Source organism: Pteropus vampyrus, unplaced genomic scaffold (assembly GCF_000151845.1).
Source record: "Pteropus vampyrus isolate Shadow unplaced genomic scaffold, Pvam_2.0 Scaffold394, whole genome shotgun sequence".
In the NCBI taxonomy this organism is placed as follows: Eukaryota; Metazoa; Chordata; class Mammalia; order Chiroptera; family Pteropodidae; genus Pteropus; species Pteropus vampyrus.
The window spans coordinates 172414-195284 of record NW_011889175.1 but is presented as its reverse complement, the minus strand read 5'-3'; positions in this window follow the sequence as shown (position 1 = coordinate 195284).

The following is a 22871-nucleotide window of genomic DNA, read 5'->3' as shown; positions in this document are numbered from 1 at the left end:
GCAGTCTGGGCTTGGAAACAGCGGCAAATATTGTTTTCTATGTTTCACAGATTCATCCTCGGCCAAAATATATAAAATAATTTTTTGAATAATATCTTGCATTTTTGTAGTGTGAGGACTTTTCAGAGCACTTTTATGTGCGGCTGGGTCTCACCTAAACTCTGCATTGAACAGACAGTGTTGCCCCATTTTACAGGTAAGGTCACTGAGGCAGGGGGCTAGTTGGCTGGCCCTAGACAGTAACCATAACGGTGGAGATTGCAGTTTAGATAGGTTAGGTAAATGGCCCAGAGGCTCACAGAACAGAGCCAGCAGGAGTCGACCAGACCCACGCTTATGTGTCTCCAGAGTCCATGTTCTTTCCCCTGACCAGTTACCTAGAGTGAGCGCCCGCTCTTGTCCGACTGTGTGTGGGGCCCACCCCTCCACTCTTCACTTCATTGTCACAACAGTCCCCTAAGCTGGAGTGCAGTTCCGTGCTCTAGATGAGGAGACTGAGGTTTTGAGAGGTTACAGGAGCAAAGCCAGGCTCTGCCCCCCAGGTCAGTCTGACTCTGCCTCCCGTGCTATTTCTCTACAGCCAGCCCATTCCTCTTTGTAAATGTTCCTGTGTTTTATGTCATAAAGCAGACAGCACAGGCAGGGGAGTATCTCAGGAATATATCTGGCGAAGATTTAATGGCGGCACTGATCAGAAAACATGAGCCATTGTATCTTTGGGGCTCAGGGTTCCAAGCAGAGATGCAAATAGTGGGCTGGACCAGCTGTGCTGAGGCAGCTGTTCGTTGCTGACCAGGGCCATTCGAATATTTATGCATCAGATTTGAGAGGGCTTTGTTAGCAGAGTGAGGACGAAGAAGGGAGAAGAGGGGAAAGGGAGGAGGGAGAAGAGGCAGTAAGGGAGGAAATCGTTTTCCTCGAGGCAAGCAGGATCACTCTTTCTCTTGCCAGCCTGCACCTTAGGGTTTTCTCGAAACAGCTCCACACATCTTCACTCCCTTTTAAGGAGGTGGGAGATCAGGTGGAGAAGGCCAGACATTTGCTAAGTCGAGAAAGACTTTTCATCATTTAAAGCTCAGATGGCCTTGGCGTTTCCCTTCTCCCCGCCCCACACTTCACCTCTCACCAAGGCGTCGATTCTGCCTCTTAAACACGGTCTGCGCCTGGGCTCTTTTCCGTATCACTTGCCCAGATAATTGGAGGAACCGCCTTGCTATCTCTCTGCTTTCGCTCCTTTCCAAAACTGTCTCTCCCACGCTGGCCCAAGTACTGCTTCTCAGATGCAAACCTGACCACGTCATCCTCTGCTTAAACCTTTTCTGGCTTCCCGTAATAATAGTGTACAGTTATATACAGTCATGTGCTGGCAAACTGGCTGAAAAACGCCCTGATTTATAGTGTTTGCTGATTGCTGTAGTGTAAAGACTCACACTATTTGAAGATATAATGTTCCTCTGGCAAAACTTTTGAACATTTAACAGTGGCTCTCCTTGAGCGGCAGGAGGTGGCTTTAGCATATCTGGCACTGCTTTAAGAATTTTATCTGCATCTGTCCCTCCATGTCCTTCCCCTGCCTGGCGTGCCCTCTCCTTTTGTTTGTGTTTTTCCAGACCCTCCCCCACTCCCCAGTCCCAGGTCTGGTCTCACCTGCCCCAGAAATCCTCCCCATTGCTGCAGTGGTGGGAAGTACTCCTGTCAGCACTGATTTGCCCTGTCTTCCTAATAGTGTTTCAGGTCCCATCTCTTGCTGAGGATGGTCCATCTATTTCAGGGCCCATCCACCATTTGTGACTTCTAGGTGTTATTAACACTTGTCAGTAATCAGGCCATTCCAGTGAGTACTGCTTGAGCATCAACAATGCAGTCAGTCTCGATGTCACTACCGGTGGGGGAGACAGACATGCCAGCCTTGAGCCCTGCCCTCAGGCACCAGGAGCTGGCTTTGGGTTTCACAGGCATCAGGAGATGGAAGCCACAGGTTGGCAGTTCTAGAGCGCTTCTTGGTGACAAACAGCTGCTGTTTGTTCTCCACCTGCACGTGATTTCTTTTCCAGTTACTCTTTCTTCATCATCATGGTAGATAGAGGCCTTTTTTTCTTGATTAGCAGATGACATGCCCATTATGGGAAATGAAAAAGGACTGAGCGGAATTTTCAAGGTCAGGACGTGCCCTTTCTGTTGAGAGTTTAGTTCTGTAGAGAAGGAAAGGAAGAACCAGGGCTGCTTTTCCTGCCTAGTACCCAAAGGGATAAGGTATCCCCCAAATAGTGCTTAGCACCTGCCATCCCCTCTCTAAAACTTCACCACCTCCTGCTTTCCACCATGAAAAGACTGAGCTTGGTGTTAAAGAATCTTTAACATTAAAACAAAAATGAAATATGTTTTTCCCCCCTAAATGAGAGGCAAAATCTAAAAGAACAATAAAACCCAGTGCTGTCAAGGCTGCTGCAAAATGGCACATTCTTGTGCACTATCTGTGGGAGAGTGAATTGGCCCAGAATTCTTTTTGGATAGTACTTGGGCATTGTCTAGAAAAAAAAATTTTATGTTCAAGGAATCTGTAAAATTTATGTGAACGCTAGCATTAATGCATGAAAGCTGTGGATATTATTTTTTTTGTTAGAGCAAAAAAATCTTAGAAATAGCCTGAACATTCATTGGTAGGGGATTGGTTGAATCACGAGCAATATACTTTTCAAATGCAACAAAATTTTTCATTTAAAAAAGTGTGGTAGACTTGCGGGTGTTTGGACAGTGGTCCATGATGTGTTGATAAATGTGGGTCAAAGCAAGTTGCAAAGTGTTGCTGGTGTCCCAGCAACAGGGGCTATATCTCTTGTTCACAGCTTTCCTCAGCACCTAGGACAGAACCTGGCCCCAGGAAGTGCTCTATAAATGTGGCTATTATTACAATTGTCAGCAGGCCATTAAAGAAATGATGAACAAAGCTTACCTGGTAAAATCCTATGTAGAAGCATAGAAAGAATGTGGAAGGAACCTCACAAAAACGTTAACAGAGCTTACCTTTGTTTGGGGTAGAATTGTTGGAGAGGGGATGAGACTCAAATGTATTTTGCACATTTCCATATTGTTTGAATTTGGTATGAGTTTGTACTATTTTTGTGATTAGAATAACAACCAAAAGAATTGGAAAAAATATCACTTTGCAGTCTTTCCCCTCCAATCTCACTCTAGTATCTGCTATTAATCCTCTCCGCGGCGCCCGCGCCCCCCCCCCCCCCCCCCCCGCACCCCGCCGCCCCAACAATCAGGTCTTTGCAGGCCTGGGGGCTCGTCCTGTTTCTGTGGATTTCTGCCTGGTAAACTGTGGCAAACGAGAGTGCTTCTCTCACGGAGTGATAGAGAAAATCATATCCAGTGATGAGGGAGTTGTGCCCTAGCCGTAGAAGTAGCTGAAAACCATGAGCTGCCTTTCACTAGCCTGTGGAGTTTCATTCACTGACTTTCCCACTTACTGTTTTTTGCCCCAGTGCCTTTGCTTGACTTCATCGGAGAATCATTACTCCTGAAATATGACTGGGAGTGAAACCCTCAGGAAGATCCAGCCCCACTCTGTCGTTTGGTGGAAACCAGGGCTCAGAGAGGTTAAGGGATTTGCCCAAAGTCACGCAGCTTCCCAGTGGTAGCGATGGTGTCTGTGCTGAGCCCCAGAGCCATGTGCTTTCATTGCACTACACTGCCTGGTGGGGACGTAAGATTTTGCCTTCCCAGAGGACTCCTCGAGGCAGAGATGCCTTACCCTCAGGGGCAGGGGAGCTCCAGTGGAGGCTTTTTAACAATCTGTCAGGGGCCGCCCTGCCCAGGGCCCACTCCCTGTGGCTCTGAGAAGGGAGGAGCTGGACTGAGAAGTGTGCCATGTTTATATGGACTCAGGGACTCTCCCTCCCTGGTTGGTCCTCTCCAGTCACACATCCACCTGGGCCACCTCCCTACAGAGGGGTCTTCCTTGGTCATCACAAACCTCAGAGACAGCCAGATCTGCATTCCCCACTCTGCTCAAATTAGCTGTGAGCCTTGAGTTACTCAGCTGCAAAAGGAGGGCAGTGAGACCTACCTGTCAGGTACGTGGTGAGAATGAGGTGAGATAACAGTTGTACGCCTGCCCGGTGTGGGGTCCGGCCAACCGTGGGCAAGCTGGTTGGATGACAGTGTGATTAATACCATGGTATTAGCAGCCTTGGAGCCCTGGATTTGAATCTCGGATCTACCGTTCAACAACTGTATGACCTTGGGCAAGTTTCCTCAATTCATGAGACTCTATTTCCTCATCTGTAAATTTAGGCTAATATTAACATCTATTTTGTTGTGAATATTAAATGAAATAAAGGACATAAAACACTTAGCCTGATGCCTGGTGTATGGTAAATGCCAGGTGTATGGTAAATGCCAGGTGTACGGTAAATGCCAGTAAATGTTAGTTCATTTTAATATTTTACCATCGTTATTGTTTTTACTGTTATGGTGTGGTGGTCCATCATGCTGTTCACCAAATATTTTCTGTTTGCTTTTGGGCAGATGGTAGGATTGTACTTCTCTGACCCCATTGCAGTTAGGCTTGACCTCTGACCTGCTTGGGGCCAATGAAATGTAAGGAGAAGTATGTGTTAACTTGGGGAGAAGTTTTCAGGACCAGGGTGTGATTTTTCTACTTTCCCTTCTGTCGCCACAGGGAATGTGTTGAGTAGAACCCCTGCCCTGAACCTGTAGGCAAGTGACAAATAAATCCTTCATGGGCATAAGCCTCTGAGAATGGGGGTCAGTTGTTATTGCAGCACAACTTGGCTTCTCCTCACTGATTTACATGGACCAACCCTGGCAAGACCACGAGGGATAAGTAGACTTCTGCTTTGTCACATGGAGAGAGAGAGAAAGGCAGAGGGGTTCATGCAGCCCCTCACATAAGAGGATTTTGTCCAGTGGAGTGATTAAAGCCAGCAGGCCCCACACCCCCCTCCTCCGACTGGAAGAATTATGCACATGTGGGAGGCTGCACAGACTGGGAACACATTGCAGCTGTGCATGTCCTCTTCAGAGCCAGCTGGTCCTCTGCCTGAGCTTCCCTCATCTATTTCTCGGCAAAGAGCTGGCTGTTCCTGCTTCTTGCAGTGTGAACTTCCAAGTGACTTCCAAGGGTCACCGCTCTCGAGGATTTTAAAACTGCACTCCCCTGAGGCAGCCCCGGCAAGTGCTCCCTTTGCTTGCTCTCTGTCCACGAATGGGTTACCTGGGCAGGGCTGTGAGAGAAGGGCCCTGGACTGAAATGCCATTCTCTGGGGACCCTCTGGACCTCTGTGCTGGGATCATAGTTGAAGATTGAAAACCCAGGTCCTCCTGGGTGAGCTAATGTTTTGACTTGCACTTATTTCTATTAAGGTACAAATGACACATAAATTTATTCAGCCTCAGACTGGACTACCCACTATATATATCTGTGCAGGTGAGCAACAAGGTACAAATGCCTAAAAGCCGAGAGATGGAGTTGAAAGGGGTGAAAAGGGACAGTGTGAGAGAAGCTTGGGGCATGGGATGGGCAACAAGTTATACTTCCTCTGGGAGGTGATGCAGGGACTTCGAGGTCAGGCGTCCTAGGTTCAAAACCTGCTCCTGCCACTTGGCCGCTGCGTGGTCTTCAGGGGGAAAGTGTGGGTGGTTCTGAGGCCACGAGAGCACTGTCAACTCTTTGATGCGATATGTGAATGCTTTTGCTGGGTCATAAGCGAGGCACTAAGAATGCACCCCTTTCCCCCCGATTTGAATTCCTTATCCTGTGCCCCCTAAAATATATTAGCACTAATACAAAGAACCATCTTTGTTTCACTGCAGGGATAAAATTGACTTACGCTCAGTTAAACAAATATTTAATGAGTGCTTCCTGTGTGCAGGCCCTTGGCTGGTATTGTAGAGAAAAGGATGCTGCTGTTTGTCACTCGTGAGACACCGTAGGGAGACCCCAGGTTAGAAATCGGGTCTAGGAAAGTCGTTTTCTTTCTCTGGGACTTAGGTTTCACCTGTAATCCGAGGACAGACCAATGACATCTTCTCTGACACATTCTGGAGAGACTGAATGAAAGCATACATATGAAAAACATTTGCAAATAACAAAGCTCTATGCAAGTGCGAGGTTTTCTAATTATTATTGGATCAAATGATGTCCACTGGAAGTCATCCCTGATGGTGTCCGTGTGTGTCTGTGAGAGCTTGCTTCAGTTTTCCATGGGATGACTTGATTGGAGACAGTCAGCTGGACTTGGTCTGTCTCTGGGGGCCTAGGCAGCTCTCCATGCACATTTCCTTGGAAGAGAGGGGACTCTTGCTTTTGTCCATCAGTGGGTTCTCAACCCAGAGCCAGCCCCCTGAGTTTCCGTTTTGAGGAAGGAGTGGAACTGTATCCTGCTTGAAGGAATGCTAACCATCTGGCTCATTCAGCCATGTGCCAGAGAATTGTCTTCAGTGTCGAACCAGCAGAGATTCAGAGGGAACAAGGGAGATGTGTTTTAATCTCTGTGAGGAAGGCAGTGCAAATGGTTGGATACCAGCAAACCTCAGTGTGCCCCTTGGGAATCAGAAATACTCTTAGTTTTAAAATATCCCTGACTTGTATGATTTCCGAGCCCATGCCCTTAATTGAGCTTCCTGATGATTTCTTTCTTTTTTTAAGTTTTAAAAAATAAAATTGTTATGGTCTGCGCTTCAAAGATGACCTGATTAGCTACCAACCACAAGCTTCCTGGAAGAGTGGGGAAGGCTTTCCCCCTGTGGGCCTAGAGCTTTCAGGTTGGCTGGGGCAGGGCTCCTGGCGTTCCAGGGCGTGGGTTTTCTCTGTGGGAAGATGGGAAGGCAGCAAGCTTGGCTTATGAGTGCAAACCACGTGAACCAGTTACTCTTAAGCAAAATGAGTTAATTGGGGCTTACTTAGGGTTAGGCATGGTGCTAGGTAATGGGGAAAACGAAGTTATTGCTATTAAATGGTTACCAAAGAGATGGGAAAGAGGCAGATAAACAGTCAATTGCATGGGACTGCCGGGGAAAGGTCTGCAGACCTGCTTGGGGTGTGGCTGGCAATCATCTATAAAAATGGGTTTGAGCCCCTATGAGTAAAAAGGGGTCATGGATGTTTCAGCAGAGGGGGAATTGTGGTTGAAGACTGAAAGGTGAGAAGTTCTGGTGTGTAGAGGAGATGCTTGTTGTTAAGGGGTGTGCATGAGGCTGGGGACCAGACTGGTAAAGGCCTGAAACAATGAAGAGGAGGCTGATATTGGCAAGTCTACAGTTTGCAAAGATCTTCCGTTTGAACACCCCTTGTGATGGGAAGCTCACTACCTTTGGGATAGCCCATTTTACCTTCAGCTCGGACCTATAAAAAGCCCCCTCCGAAGAGCAAGCCAATGTGTGTTGTTGGGCTTGAGAGGTGAAGAACAAACCTATGCCATGCTTGGTCCTTCCATCTCATTTTTGTCCTCGATAGAGTGATGGACATTTGTTTTTTGGACCAGCATGGTAACTTCATTTTACCATGATCATTTCAAAGGTTAGGCTTGTGCCCCAAACCTCTGGAACTCTCTATCCAGAGAGGTAGGGAGCATCATCTGAATTCATCTTTGCAATTTACCTGGTACGGGTAAGAGCGTGAGGTTTGGGGTCCAACGGTCCTGATTTCGAATTTCATCTCAACCACTTTGTAGCTTCCTGACCTTGAGCAAGTGGCTTTCCTCTCCAAGTTTAGCTTCGTCAGCCTGCCAGAGGGAGTCACTGTCAATGCCAGTAACACACCCAGATCATTCCACTTTTCCCAGGCAATTGAAATTTAGTTCTGGAAGATTCTTGGGCAGTGCTGTTACTGGGAATACTTAAGAGCTTCCGGCCCCTTTTCAGTCCCCTTATTTTCTTAGGAACTGATTTCTGTGTTTTCTGACTAAAACAGGCCTATTGAGAAAGACAGACTGGCTTCTCTTTCTGTAAACATATCTGTTTAAGGGCTGCACTTCGGTTTAGTTTCTGTTGGTTTGGGATACGTGTGCAACATGTGGGATTTTTTAGGCTGCTTTGGTCTGCTTTTAGACAAAATATCTCGACAGTACATTCCCTATCTTGCCTCTTGAGGCTGTCCTTGGGAGGCCCTAGGGATTTGCTGTCCCTGAGCCTTTGCCGCTGTGATCCTCTGATCCTGAAAGCCCACTAGGGTCAGCCTGCCCGGCTACCGGCCTGACCAGGAGTCTGGAGCTACCCAGTCTCAGAGAAGGAAGGCTCCTCAGGGACCACCCAGTTCCCGTGCCTGTCGTCACAGAGATCAGGGTTGGGGGGACTTGTCTAAGTCCCAGGGCAAACAGGTGGCAGAGGTGGGTTGGGTTGACAACTCCACTCCCTCGGCCCCGTGTCCTGCTCTTAGCTGGGGCCTCGGGGTCCCTGAGTGTTGCAGGCATCGCTTATCCAGGTGAATCACTCCTCACGCCTGCACGTCTCTGTGTAGATCACAATGCCCACTGCTGGCCCAATTCACAACTTAGCCTTATGACCACCCAGGCTGCCTGATTTTCAAACACTGGGAAACACAAAGCCAATCAAACAGACATTTCTCAAACTCCAGTTCTTCTCCTGCCTTGGTTCCTGGCTGAGGGGGGGAGGTTGTGCTGTGGGAATGCTCAGGAACCCTCCAGGGGAGGCAGTGGGTTCCAACAGCTGTCGATCTGGGGAACTTAAATGACAACTTCTCTCCCAGTCTCCACGCACAGCCTGCCCCACCCTGGGTCTTGGGAGCATTAGCTTGTGAGTCAGTTTCTCAGTTTTCCTAAGAGGAAATGATATTCATTGTATTTGTTGCTGCTGCTTTAACAAATCACCACAGACTCTGGTTTAAAACAATACAAATTTATTTTCAATTCTGGAAGCCAGAGCTCCAAAGAGAGCCTTACAGGGCTAAAATCAAGGTGTTGGCAGGGTCGGTTCTTTCTGGAGACTCCAGGAGAGAATTCATTTCTTTGCCTTTCTAGCTTCTAGAAGCAGTGGATTCTTTGGCTGTGGCTCCTTTTCTCACTTTCAAAGCCAGCATCTTAGCATCGTCTTTCTCTGAATCTGTTTTTGTCGTCATATGGCCTTCTTTTCTGGGTCAAATATGCCTCTGTTTCTTTCTATAAGGATATTTATGATTACATTTAGAACTCACCTGGATAATCCAGGATAATCTCCTCATCTGAAGATCCTTAATTTAATCACACCTGCCAAGTCCCCTTTACCATATGAGATAACATTTATAGGTTCCAAATATTAGCATGCAGACAACTTTGGAGACCATCATTTAGTCTACCAGAGTCAGTTGATGTCATGCCCATTTTACAGACGTGGAACTTGAGGCCTGGAGAGTTTAAGTAGTACAGGAAATTGAGATCTGCTGCCTGCTCCTTAATCCTAGGATTGGGGCTTTTTGAGGTCCTCTGGGATCTGTGGACTGCTCTTTGAAAGCAAATAATCTGACACTTTCTCACTTTTGGTTGCTCATTTTCTGGGGGTGGGGGTCGCTTCTTTTTTGCTCATTCAAATCTCAGACAAGCTTCCTGTTTTCCTTTTCAATAAACTGAAACTAGTAACACCTACCTACTGACCTTGCTGGAAGATTTCAATAATGAGAATGTAAGCCCCTAGTGCATGTCTCAGATGATTAGTTAATGCATTTGCCCTTCCTTCCTTCCTTGCTTCCTTGCTTCCTTCCTTCCTTCTTCCCTCCCTCCCTTCCTCCCTCCCTCCCTCCCCTCATCTCCCCTCCCCTCCTTCCTTCCCTCCTTCCTTCCCTCCCTCCATCCATAGTGGATATAATTGGAGCTCTGCCCAGACCTCCTTTCCAAGGAGCAGGTGCCCCCATCTCCTAGGTGCTGTGAGTGTTGAATGCTACTGACTCACAGCTGCCCCCTTCTGGGCAGACTTGCCCTTAGTCCACCAAGGGTTGCCCAAAGTGCAACTGCCCTGGAATGCTCCCTCCCCGTGCCCCCACTGCCCACTCTGTTGACTAAAAGTGGCATGCAAGGCTGGTCTCCTTCTGCTACATGGGACCAACTTTTGGTGCAATTCATGCTCCAGGCTCCCTGCAGAATCAGGCTAGTCTGCTTGAGGTCACATCCTTCTTGGTGCCTGCCCTTGCCCTGTCCTGCTTCCTTCACTGCCATCCTGGGAGCCCTCCCCACTGACTCAATGCACCTGACTCCTGCCGCAGGATCTGCTTCTTGGGAACCTACCCTAAGTCACTTTCCTTCTGCCTTTTAATTTTTTCTTCTTCCCTCTTTTTCGTGCTAGGAAATCAGGAGAGTGTCATTTCATGGAACCAAGTTAGGGAAGAGTGGCCAGCAGCATCACAGGAAGAGAGCCGTCACAGAGTCAGGACTGAGGAGTGCTCATGGCCTTGGCATTTAGAAGGTTTATTGGTGACCTCCTGTCTAATCGAATATCAAGGTACAGTTAAACTTTACCTCCTTTCTTTATTGCTGCGTCTGTAAATCTTGTGAAAGCAATCTCTGATGGGAGAAAAATGCCAGGCAAGCCAATTCCCCTATCTTAGCCTTAGTTTTCCCACCTGCAAGTTAAGTTTTTGAGCTATATGCTCTATCCAAAATTTTATGATTCTAAGACCATGTGCTTGTGTGACTTTGTGCAAATAAGAACAGTCCCACGGACCAAGCTTTTGATATGTGCCCTAGTGCAGTGCTGAACAGAGGGTGTGAGGTATCTACTTCAGTCCTTCACCTTGTGATATAGGAGGTGTCTTATCCCCCTTTTATTATTTCACCTGTTTGTCTATATGCTGAGGCCTCCTGGGTTTATATCTCTAGCCTGGACCTCACTTCTTAAATCAGCTGGCTTTGGTCTCTATATCTTCTAACCATAAAAGCCCCTGTCTTGGTCAGCTCAGGCTGCCATAACAAAATACCATAGCCTGGATGGCTTCAACAACAGAAATTTATTTCTCATAGTGCTGAAGACTGGAAGTCTAAGATTAGGATGCTAGCATGATCGGGTTCTGGTCAAGGCTTTCCTCCTGGCTTGCAGATGGCCTTGTTGTGTCCTCACATGGTGGGGAGAGAGGGAGAGAGAACAGGCAAGCTTTCTGGTGTCTCTGTTTTATAGGGGCATAATCCCATCATGAGGGCTCCACCCTCATGACCTCATCTGAACATAACTGCCTCCCGAAGGCTCCATCTCCAAATACCATCACACTGGGGTTAGGTCTTCAATATATGAATTTGGCAGGGGGACTACAATTCAGTTCATAGGAACTCCTGACCAAAAGAGAATGAAATAATCTCAGTGGGGCTCAACCCAACGTGAGAACTCTGGTAGGTACTGTGAAACATGCTTCAGAGTTATCCCCAACAAAGGGTGAGGGAGCTGGGGTATTTATCTACCAAATCCTGTCAGCCGTGAGTTGAGAGCTGCTTCCAGGAGGCACTAGCTCCCTGGCACTTCCGGCCTGCCCATGTGAGCTGAGCATGCTCCTGTGGCCAGAACAGGCCTTCAGGCAGAGGTACTGGTGCTTGTAGTTGAATTTTTCGGGTCTGTAGCTCAGTTGTGGTAAATGCTGAAAATGGGCAGGAAGCTGCCAGCATCTGCTAGTGGGTCCGAGGGCTGAACCCTGGAGTTGTCAGCTTTCAAGTCTGGGCAGAGGAGGGCGTTCTACAGTAGCTTCAGATGGGGCAGTTTCAGTGGAGTGGTGGGTGCAGAAATTGCTAATGAGTGGGTGGTGGGAGCAGAACTGGAGTGAGGACGCCTCCTGAGTTAAGATGGGAGTGTGGGGTCTAGAGAGAGGGTACTGGTTTCAGGATGGCTGACCCAGGAGCGTGTCTTTGCACTGATGGGACCCTTAGGGGTGAGGGAGTGGTGGGTGAGACAGGATGGGCGATCCAGGGAGAGAGGACTGGATGGGAAAGTCTGAAGACAGAGCAGAGGTCCAGACGCATGTGAAGTGACTGGTCTGTGCGATGGAGGGAGCCTCTCCTGAGCTGTGAGAAGAGGGAAGAAAAGGAAGTTTGATTTGGTAAGGAGTTTGGTTGATGTCTTCTGTATTTTTCAGGGAAATGTAGGCATGGTCAAGGCACAGGAGTAAAGGGAGAGAGGTGAGGGCATTGGTATCGTCACCCTATTCTTTTATTTATTTATTTATTTTTTGAGTGGAGTAAGAATAGTTTATACAGAAATACTTCTCATAGCTACCAAAATGTTTGCATTTTTCTTTTGTTGAAAATAAATACACATTGAATGCTTCCATGCATTTGTTTACTCATGGTTTTTGAAATTACTTATTGGTTCACTTGTCAGCATCATGTGCATGTAGATTTTGACCCAGCAATTTCATGAAATTTGACAACTTTCATGTTTGAAAGGCCAAAGGAGAAAATATTAAAGAGAGATTAAGAGCCAGAAAAAAAGGATTCTTCAGGCGGTAGGAAAGGATAAACAGCTAACATTTATTGATCCAAGACTGTCTGTTACAGGGTTTTAGTCATTTACTTCTCCAGTTCTATGAAGGAGATATAGCATTATTGTCCTGGTTTTACAAATGAGAAATGGGAACCAAAGAAAGATATTAAGTAACTTGCCACAAGTTGTACAACCAATAAGTTGCAGAAATAGGAGAAGTTCTATTCCAGTGCTTACATCAGACTTACATATCTTCACTTAGCCTTGCCATCTGACGCTCCTCTGTATTATTTCTATCATTTTAAATCTTTTCCCCAGCTTTATTGAGATATAATTGATATAGTATGTTTGAGGTGTTCAAGGTGATGATTGATACATGTTTATGTTGCAAAATGATCACCACATTAAGGTTGGTTAACACCTCCATCACCTCACATAATTACTATTTCTTTATCTGTGGTGAGACCATTTAAGATCTACTCTTAGCTACTTCCAAGTATCCAGTGCAGTGTTAACTAGTCACCATGCTATACATTAGATCCCCAGAATTTACTCATGTGATAACTGAAAGTTTGTACCCTTTGATCAACGTTTCCCATTTCCCTTACCTCCTAGCCCCTGGCCACCGCCATTCCCCTCTCAGTTTCCATGAATTTGATACCCTTAGATTCCACATGTAAATGAGATCCTACAGTATTTGTCTTTTTCTGACTTATTTCACCATCGCCCCATTTCTTTGGTCCTGGTGCACCATGAAAGCTCAAACTCAGAAGACCTGCACAAGAGATCAGATGGGGCTGGTGTATTTCTTTGCAAATTCCACACAAAAAATCCCCATTTCCCACAAACAGATAATTACATGTTTATGGAGCTGATTACCAGATTACAATGATGAAAGGGAGAATTATTCAGACTTGGGAAGTGACTTATAATGATAAATACCTATTTTTCTCTCCTTCAGTCTTACTGGAAAGAAAAAGAGGCAAAACAGGTTGGATATCATGGAATGTTCTTTACTTGCTGCTTTGCTATGGTTTTCAAAAATAGCATTTTGAACAAGTATATTAATTTGAATTGAAGTCCTTTTGTACCAAAATGATGGGTCTGGAAACATATAAAATAAATTTTTTGTTGTCTTTGATAAAAGATGGATTCTCAGACTGTCCGACGTGACAGGAGACAATTTTATTTTTCTGACGAGAAATAAAGATGACTAAACAGTCTGATAGTTAACGTTATGAGTTGCAGTTAGACATTGTGACACTAAATTTGGAGCGTGTTAATAACTTTTCCAAGTTCCCAACTTATCTCCCGTGCCTGCTAAGCTGTGTACTTCTACATAGTTTATGGTTTTAATGTTCTGTGGGTTTGTCCAAATCATATGATGATGAAATCCCTCTCAAAGAAGATTCAGCTGCGGCATGAAGAACGACTTAATTCTTGCATTAAACTTAAGGGTTCTTTGTGCTGAAACTGAGTGCTTGGACCTCGTGTGTTTCCTTAGGTGGGGGTGTGGAGAGGCCAGGTAATTTGGTCATGAAAAACAGTTTGTAACTTTGCAAACTCTGTACTTGTGCATCAGGGAGAAATTTAAATTTCATGTACTGTATTCTGGAAGGATAGATACTGACAATATGAAAGGTTTTGGTCTCAAGGGGCTTAGAGAGGTGCTCCGGACAATCACGTGTGAGCATCTTGTCTGCCATTGCTGATATTTTTCATGGCACACTTGAGACTGGCTTCTTGAAGAGTTCTTGAGAATTCTGCAGTTTATTTAGGGTGTTAAATCCCAGATTGATGATTTGGGACCAAGAAGTGAGCAAACCTAAATGGAGGCAGTGGTGTGGTTTGGTGGAAACAATCTCCTGGCCAAGAGCAGGGGGTTCCCGCCTCGACCCTGACTTTGATTCCTGTGGCAGTGTCTTTTTCTGGAACAGGAGAAAGTCAAGGGTCAGGATGGGAACTTCCCAAAGGTTCCTCCTAGCTCAGATATGTTAGGATCTTATAACCGTAGATCTGATCTCTGTTCCTCCTTGCCATCAGCTTTGTCACCTGGGAATCTTCAGAAAGAAGACAGGGGTGTCTTAATGAAAAATCCATTCACACACTTTGGTGAGGCCCGCAGACAAGGCAGGGAGAGTCAGGGGACAGAGGTAAATGGGAACCCTGCTAGGTTTTTAGTTACAGTTGGTGGTTCAGGTTAGAGAGGGGCCTTTTCCTTTAAAGACAGGGTTTTTGTTTTTGTTTTTGTTTTTTTTTTTTTAAGTTTATTGGGGTAGCATTGGTTAACAATTATATAATTTTCAGATGTACATTATAATTTGACATCTGTATATTCTGTTGTGTTAACCACCTAAAGTCCGATTTTCTTCAGCTACCATATATTTGATCCCCTTTACCCACTTCACCCTCCCCCTACCCCCCTGTATTTAACCCCCTTTATCCCGTCTACCTCTGGCCTCCTCCCCCTCCCCCTCTACCCTCTGGTAACCACTACTCCACTGTCCATGTCCCTAATTCTCTATTTGTCTTGTTCACTTGTTGCTTTTAGGTTTATATCCCACATATAAGTGATATCATGTGATTTTCAACTTTTCTGTCTGGCTTATTTCACTTAGCATGATTATCTCGAGGTCTATCCATGTTGTCGCAAATGGCAGTATTTCGTCTTTTCTTATGGCTGAGTAATATTCCATTGTATATATGTACCACAGCTTCTTTAGCCAATCATCTATCATAGGACACTTCGGTTGCTTCCATGTCCTGGCCACTACGAATAATGCTGCTATGAACATCGGTGTGCAAATATCTTTTTGGATATGGGTTTTCAAGTCTTTGGGGTAAATACCCAGCAGCGGGATTGCGGGATCATATGGTAGCTCAATTCTTAGGTTTTTGAGGAACCTCCATACTGTTTTCCATAGTGGCTGAGCCAAATTGCAGTCCCACCAGCCGTGTATGATGGTTTCTTTTTCTCTGCATCCTCTCCAACATTTGTTATTACTTGTCCTGTTGATTATAGCTATTGTAACAGGTGTGAGATAGTATCTCATTGTGGTTTTGATTTGCTTTCCCTAATAGCTAGCGATGTTGAGCATCTTTTCATATGTTTGTAGGCCATTTGTATGTCCTCTAGGGAGAAATGTAAAGACAAGTTATTTTTAATGGAAAAAAACATACAGATCAGTTTTTAGGCAGATCCGATCAGTGGCTAATACGCAGGGTGTGGGGTTGTGGACAGGGTGATGGGGGTATGTTTTTCTACACCACCTCATAGGCCTCTGCTTTCTTAAATTGCACCATGGTAGTGTTATGTTAATATGGAGCAAACAGTTGTCAAGGGATCTTTAAAAATTAGCAACTGGGCTACAAAATGCAGGGTGACAGATTGGTGCCCAGGGTGCTGGGAGAAAGAATAATTTACAGCCTCCAAGTGAAATCTCAGGTTGTTTGTTCTTCGTCTTTGGAAACATCACACAACATTTGCAGCATGTGTTGGATATATTAACCTCTTGCTAATTTTGGAAGCTGCCATCAGCCCCTCCACCTCCCCTCCTCAGCTTCAGTAAGAAGGCAGACTTGAGGAGCAAGATCCAGCATTATCCCAGCGTGTGACCTCATTTCGGGGTCCCCAGAGGGGTCCTTCTGGGTTGCCTTCTGGCCTGGAAGCCCCACGAGAGCAGGGACTTGTGTCTATTTTTATTTCTGGTGCCTGGCATATAGTAGTTACTCAGTAAATATTTATTGCATGTGCAGGTCCTGGGAGCAACATTAGCATAAAGAGCAGACAAGACTTGGAGGAGATGAGGGGTGTGGGACTGGGGGATTTGTTGCTCACATTTTCCTTACAGCAGATTCCCTCCTGTCTTTGGAGCCCTGCTTTCCCCTCTTCTTCCTCATCTGCCTTCAGTGCTGGAGGTCGGACAGCTGAATAGCAAGACTGGCAGAAATGCACTTTTTCTGCAGGTCCTGCATGGAGGGAATTCAACAGCAAGTGTGACTCTCCCTTGAGCCTCCCAGAATCAGCTCCCAGATTGGACTTCCTCAAGGCCAACATGAGGGTCCTTGGAGGGAGAAGAGCCACCATGCCCTGGCCTGGCCCAGGCTTCCCAGGGTAAGGCAGAGAATGTCTGCTGCTCTCATGTTTGGATGAGAAGTAACGTGTGTTTCTGTGCTCACATTCTCACATGGACATTATTCAGCTTTTACTAATTGGCTTTACAATTTTCTTAGTAGTTAATATTCATCTGTCAAAGATGGAAGCATAAATAAATAACTCCGGTTCGAGCACACCTTCTTATTAGGCCATACATCATGTTAGAAAGTTCGCATTCTTTAACCAGGAAGATGAAATTAGAAACATCTTGAAAAAGCCTTCTTGTTATCAATCATGTCATCTTGAACATGTTCCGAAGCTTGCTGCTGGCATCAAGAATAGATGTTTTATTCAAAAGAATGTATTTAAAGAAAATGACAGCACTTTTCCATTTCAGCTTTTTAAAAACAGGAAATCTTTCAAGTCTTCCTGATGATGAGAATTCCAGAGCCTTGGCAGATGCATGGAGTGGCTCCAACCTTCTCTGGATGCGCCTGAAAGGGTCGAGAATTTTCTGACCCTTTAGAAAGGGAGTGGGGACAGAGGCAAGCTGCTAATGGTTTAGCAGAACGTCCTAGGTCTTGTGTGGCTTTGAAAAAGTCACTTGCTGCTCTTTGGGTTCCAGTCTATTCATTTATAAAATGAAAAGGTTGTGTAAGATTAGTGTCTTAGTCAGCTTGAGATGCTCTAACAAATAATCATAGATTGAAGAACTTAAATAAGAAACGTTGACTTCTCAGAGTTCTGGAGGCAGGAAGCCGAAAATCAAGGTGCTGGCAGATTCGGTGTCTGGTGAGGGTACTCTTCTTGGTTTGCTGATGGCTGTCTACTTCTTGTCCCTCATCTGATGGAGAGCAGAGAGTAGGATTCTGTCTCCTCTTTTTATAAGGGCATTAATCCCATCATGAGGGCCCTACCCTCATGACTTCATCTAACCCTATTACCTCCTAAAGACCCCAACTCCAAATACCATGACATTGGGGGTAAGGATTTTCTGCCCCTGGCTCACTGCTCCTCCCGTGGTGGGGACACAAGACTGGACATTCTCCACTGTCCCTCCAGCTCTGACCTGCTTGACTACAGGAGAGATGAGATGAGGGTATCATGTGGTTCTGTGTAGCCAGCTCCCTCTTTCGTGGAGGGCTCAGGATCTCTCTCCAGCCCCAGCTGTGCCTACATGAAATCCCACAACACAGTCTGTGCAGTAAGACGATCCCTGAACTGGGAGAACATGAGCTTAGCCCCAGCTCTGTCTACCCCATTGCCCTTTACGGCCTTGGGTAAGTCACTTCCCCTCCAGTGGCCTCACTCTCCCCATCCATGAAACAAGGCAGTTGGATGGGCTGATCTCCAAGAGCTAAGATTTAGTCATCTGGGAGTTAAAAGATGGTTAAGGCCCGTATGTATTTCTGTAAAACAAATAGGACTTGATCTATTTTCCTAAGCCCACATCCTATGGAGCAGTGTTTTCCATATTGGAAAGATAGTTTAGAATCTGCTTATCTGTCAAATGATTCCAGAAAACATAGGGACTCAATCCATCAGGTTCAGGCCCCTGGTCAGTGAGAGAGGTCATTCTAGGGGCAAGAACCCTCAAGCTTTCTCACTCCCTGATGGTCCTGAAGAACAAATCCCAGAGTCTGCAAATTCCACTGAATTGACATTCCATGTTTCCTGGAATGCTGGACCTGAAACAAATGTGATTTTCTAGTCCAGCTTCCTCACTTGACAGTTGAGAAAATAGAGTCCCTGGAAGAGGAATTCACTCACTCAAGGTCACACCCCAGATGGTGGCAGAGATGGGACTAAAGTCCCTCCACACTCCCTCTCCAGGATCCTCTCCACATCCCTGAATTTGCTTCTTGTTCGAGAGCATTAATACAACTTCTCAAAATGTACAACTTAATTTTGAATTCTTTCCCTTCTTTACGCATAAACATAAAGTTGGAGTTAGTAAAAATGCATAAACAGTGAACCTACTCTCTAAGCCATATGCTGCTAACCACACCCATCTGCCTCACTGAATTTCCAACATGACTGTCAGAAACTCACTATGGACAGTTTGCCAAACTCTTCCCAGCCAAACTTCATGGAACATTAATAATGTTGAATGTGTCTACGACGTTGCATATGAGTGAAATGGGTCGATTTATGGCAAACATGTCTCCCTGTCAGCCTCCATTTAAAAATGAGTTACAGAGGGCAGTGGTCAGCACAGACACAATTAGTATAGATCCCAGCACCTAAGAGCCCACAGTGCGGTCCGGCAGGACAGCTATGCCTTGTAAGCAAGATGAGACTATCAGAAGGACTGAGATAACCAGCAAGTGCTATGGGGCCTCAGCGGCGGGGAGCACTTCTGGTAGGTGATAGGGGGCAGGCATGTGGACCAGGTCTTGAAGAGGGGAAGGATTTGGGCACATGTAGAAATGTGACTTAAGGCCCAAAGTCGATAATGCATAGTGCACATTCTAGAAACAGTGGATAGAAGTGGAGAACTGATTGAAAAAGCCTGGTTGGAGCCCACATGTAAAGGCTTCGAATGCCAGGCTCAGAGCATCAGCTCTCACTGAGAAAGCAACCAAGTCACTGTAATAATGTGATCGATGGAGAAGGGAAAACATCGACTTAGGAGAAAAGGCGGTCTGAGGTTCAAAATTAGGTATTCTGCTTACAAGTTGGTGACTTTTGGCAAGTCATGTAACCAGGCAGCTCTGTAATAGAACATTGATCTCTTACAAGATAGTTCTAGGTTTATATCACTTTTACGAAATGAGAATCAACACAAATTGGTATGTATTATATCACGCATGTGCTAAGCTTTACATAACTTGCATCATTGAATCTTCAAAATGACTTTCTGGGGGTAGATACTGCTATTATCTTGTTTACCAGATGAGGACCCTGGGGCTCAGGCATACTCCCCTGGTTTATACTGCCCTGTGTGAGAGAGCTTCCTACCCATGTGATGATGTCAGGCTGTTGCCCACGGTCCAGTGTGGCACCCATATGGTCTTAGGAGCCAAGCATGTGCTAATGAGTGTTTCGCAGGAGCTAACTTATTTAATTTTTGCAGCAGCCCTACGAAATTGGTATATTGCTTCTCCTGTTATATGGATGGGGAAGGTGGTGCCTGTCCCCTATCAGACAGCTGAAACCTGGAGATCTAAGGTTTGATTGATTTATCTGCACTGTGTCACATGCCCAGAGACTCTGACTTAATTTCCTGGGGTGGAGTTGAATATCAGTATTTTGTGAGGCTCCCTGGGTGATTCTGACATGCAGCTGGGGATGAGAACCCCCTGGCCTGGTGGCTAAGCTCATAGTTTCAACCAAGACATTAAAAATGAAAAAGCCCTGCACTTCTTTATTCATGGTGTCCATGGATTCCCAAACCTAGATCTTTGTTCAGTAAACAGACTGGCTTCAAATAAAATAAAATTTGAATCATATTGTTGCTACTATTGTTGATGTGGCGTGATTCCTAGAAAAATTTTTTCAAAAGTGTAGATACACTGGTACCTTAATAGGCGTGCCCATGGCAAAAAATAGTGTTTTACCATCTGTTAAGTTTCTGTTATCACCGGCCAATAAAGCAAACTTTATTTTCTAAAGATATTTAAAAGAATATGAATTGTGGGGTTCCTGAATGGTAGAAAGTGTGGGCCTTAGTAGGAGAAAGCAAGTTTCATCATCATTTCTTCCCTCGGAGTCAAGGACTACTGTCAGAGTGCTCTTGGGAGTACTGCAAAGGGATATCTGCTTTTCAGGGCTTTGGATTAAGGAGGTGAGTTTTAAAGTGAATTTGTAATGTGTAAATTCGCCTTGCTGCTTTCCTCTGTTTCTTGGGGCCAGGTGCTCCCCTGAGTTCATAAAGGACACTGGTGTCGGTTGGTGCCTCAGCCCTCTGTAGTACTGCGTCCTATGCACATTAATAAATGTCTCGCTTTCCCCGGCTCCCCTGGCTTCTCTGCTGGCATTAGCTCGGTACGCATTCTGGCCACCACAAGAACAGACCTTTCTGTGCTTCTCAGAGAGTATAATGTTATTGAAGCGTTCAAGGAGGGAGGCCCCTGGCTGCCATGATGTGGTGTCATTCCTTCAAACTGTGATTTCAAAAAAAAGGGTGAGTTGTTTGGGTGAATTCCATGAATTGAAAATGGGTCTGGCATCGGGCACTGAGGTCTGCCCATGCCGCTGAATACTTTTCTGTGGTCTGTTCAGAGACAGTGTTTGCTGTTGCCCCAGAGGCTTTGCATGGGGAGGTGCAGCCTTTACCACCTCCAGAGGAGGGACTCGCCTCTGTACCGTTTCAGTGACGATGAGAAAAAAAACAGTCTTGTTGTTTTGCTAAAAGTAACAATAATAACTGTAATGATCAGACCTGCAACTAGCTGTAAGTGTCCGTGCTGTGCTAAGCAGTTTGCGAATGTTATTTAATTCTCACCACAATCCTCTGCGGCAGGTTTACTTTTAGCCCCATATTAGTGGTGAAGAAACTGAGGCTCAAAAATTCGACAAGATGGTCTTAGGGGCAGAGCCATTTTTTAACTTGGGTTTATTTCTAAGGCGTGTGAACTTTCCTCTCTTGGAAGTACAGATCCAGGAAGTTATATAAATTCGGTTGAAACACGCCTCTTGGAAATTTCCTGTGCTTAGTTCGAAACTGTTTTCTGGAGGGAGAGGAGGGCATGTGCTGCCTCTTCCACGTGATGTCCTTTCATAGGACTTTCTGACGTCTGCTCATGCTACTCCTGTGGTTTCCCCTCTCAAAGCTGAACGGCACCCGTTCCTTTAACCATTTTCTGCTGGGCCTTCACTGTCCTATCATGTTGTCCATTTGGTCAGTATTCTTCTTAAAACGTTCCTAGTTCCAAATATAAAACTGAAAACAAGATCCATTAGGGACATTTTTTTAAGCAAGAAAATGTGAAGTTTCAAGTTTTAGAACTACAAGGAATCTTAAAGACAATGTGACCCAAGCCCCTCCCCCCACTCCGATTTTATATATGAGAAAACTGAGGCCCAGGAGGGAGGAGGCAAACTGCCCAAGGTCACTGACCAAGTTCGCCGTGGATCTGCATACCCTCATTTTTGTTATCTCTCAAGCGAGGACCATAGGACTGCTGAAAGAAGGAAACGAGGTCAGTTTGTGACACAGTTAGTCTAGTACTTGGTACACAGAGGTGGCCATATCTTGGAGAAAAGTGGTGAGGGCTGTCAGTGGGGGAGTGGGATGGACGGAGAGGGGAAAGATTTGAGAGGTAAAGCAATGGAACCTGGTGATGGACTGTGGGAGGAGGAGCTGTCAGAGATGGGTGACTCCTAGGTTTCTTGGTTTCTGTACCTTTGAAATGGGTTTCAAAGGATGAATAGGGATTTGCCCAATGGGCCGGGCAGGGGGAGGCTTTCTACCCAGAAGGAGTGGTCATGTGAAGGCGGAGGTGGTAGAGCGGGGTGCATTAAGGCACACAGCAGGCGCCCTCCCTTGGATGTTGGTTACTCTGGTGGAGCACAGACAATATAGGGAGAGGGCATCTTAGCAGTAAGTACAACTAACTGCATAACAGTGGGGCGAGACAGTGAAAATCAATGCTTGAAACGATGTTTGAAAGACATTCCAACACCTTTGTTTACTGACATCTCATGAGCTCCATCCTGACGCTCTGAGCCAATGAAATTTAAGCAGCTATCCTCCCTCCTGACATTTTTGTCCCCGATGTCACCTGAGCTGAGAGCATGATTCCCATAGAGCAGGGAGCCCCAGGCTTCTAGCTCTTTCTCTGACCCTCCTCTTTTATGGCTGTTATCAGACCCTGGATCAACACTGGGGTTGGTGAGAGCGCAGGACTCATTATCAGAACTGCCAGAGTAATTCCAACCATTTTTTCATTCCTCTCCTAAAATTACATTTTAATCAAATTTTAAAAGCATGCTCATTTCTGACCAAATGACAGCAGCCATTTATTTATAAAAATGCCATTTATTTTGGAAGGCGAAACCAAAGTCTTTATTTTTTCCCCCTGTTTTGGTTTTTTGAACTTTCATATGTTCCATTTCCAGAGCTGATCCTAGGTCTGGAGGTCCTGGTCCTGGGGTGGGGGTGGGGGTGGTGTGTGTGTGTGACTCCGCATAGACTTCTCAGCTCCTCAGAAGCAGAGCTGAATGGGTGACCCGGAACCAGCCATGCCTGAAGCCTCTCCACTTATTGAGCAGGTCTGACTTACAGCTTCTGTGCCCTCCCACAGGGACGCTCCGGATAAGCAGGTCTGAGCACACCAGTCCCGCCCCGCCAGCTCCCCATCACTCTTCCCCACTGTACAGTAACCTGTGGGGACCTTAGAAACCACAGGGT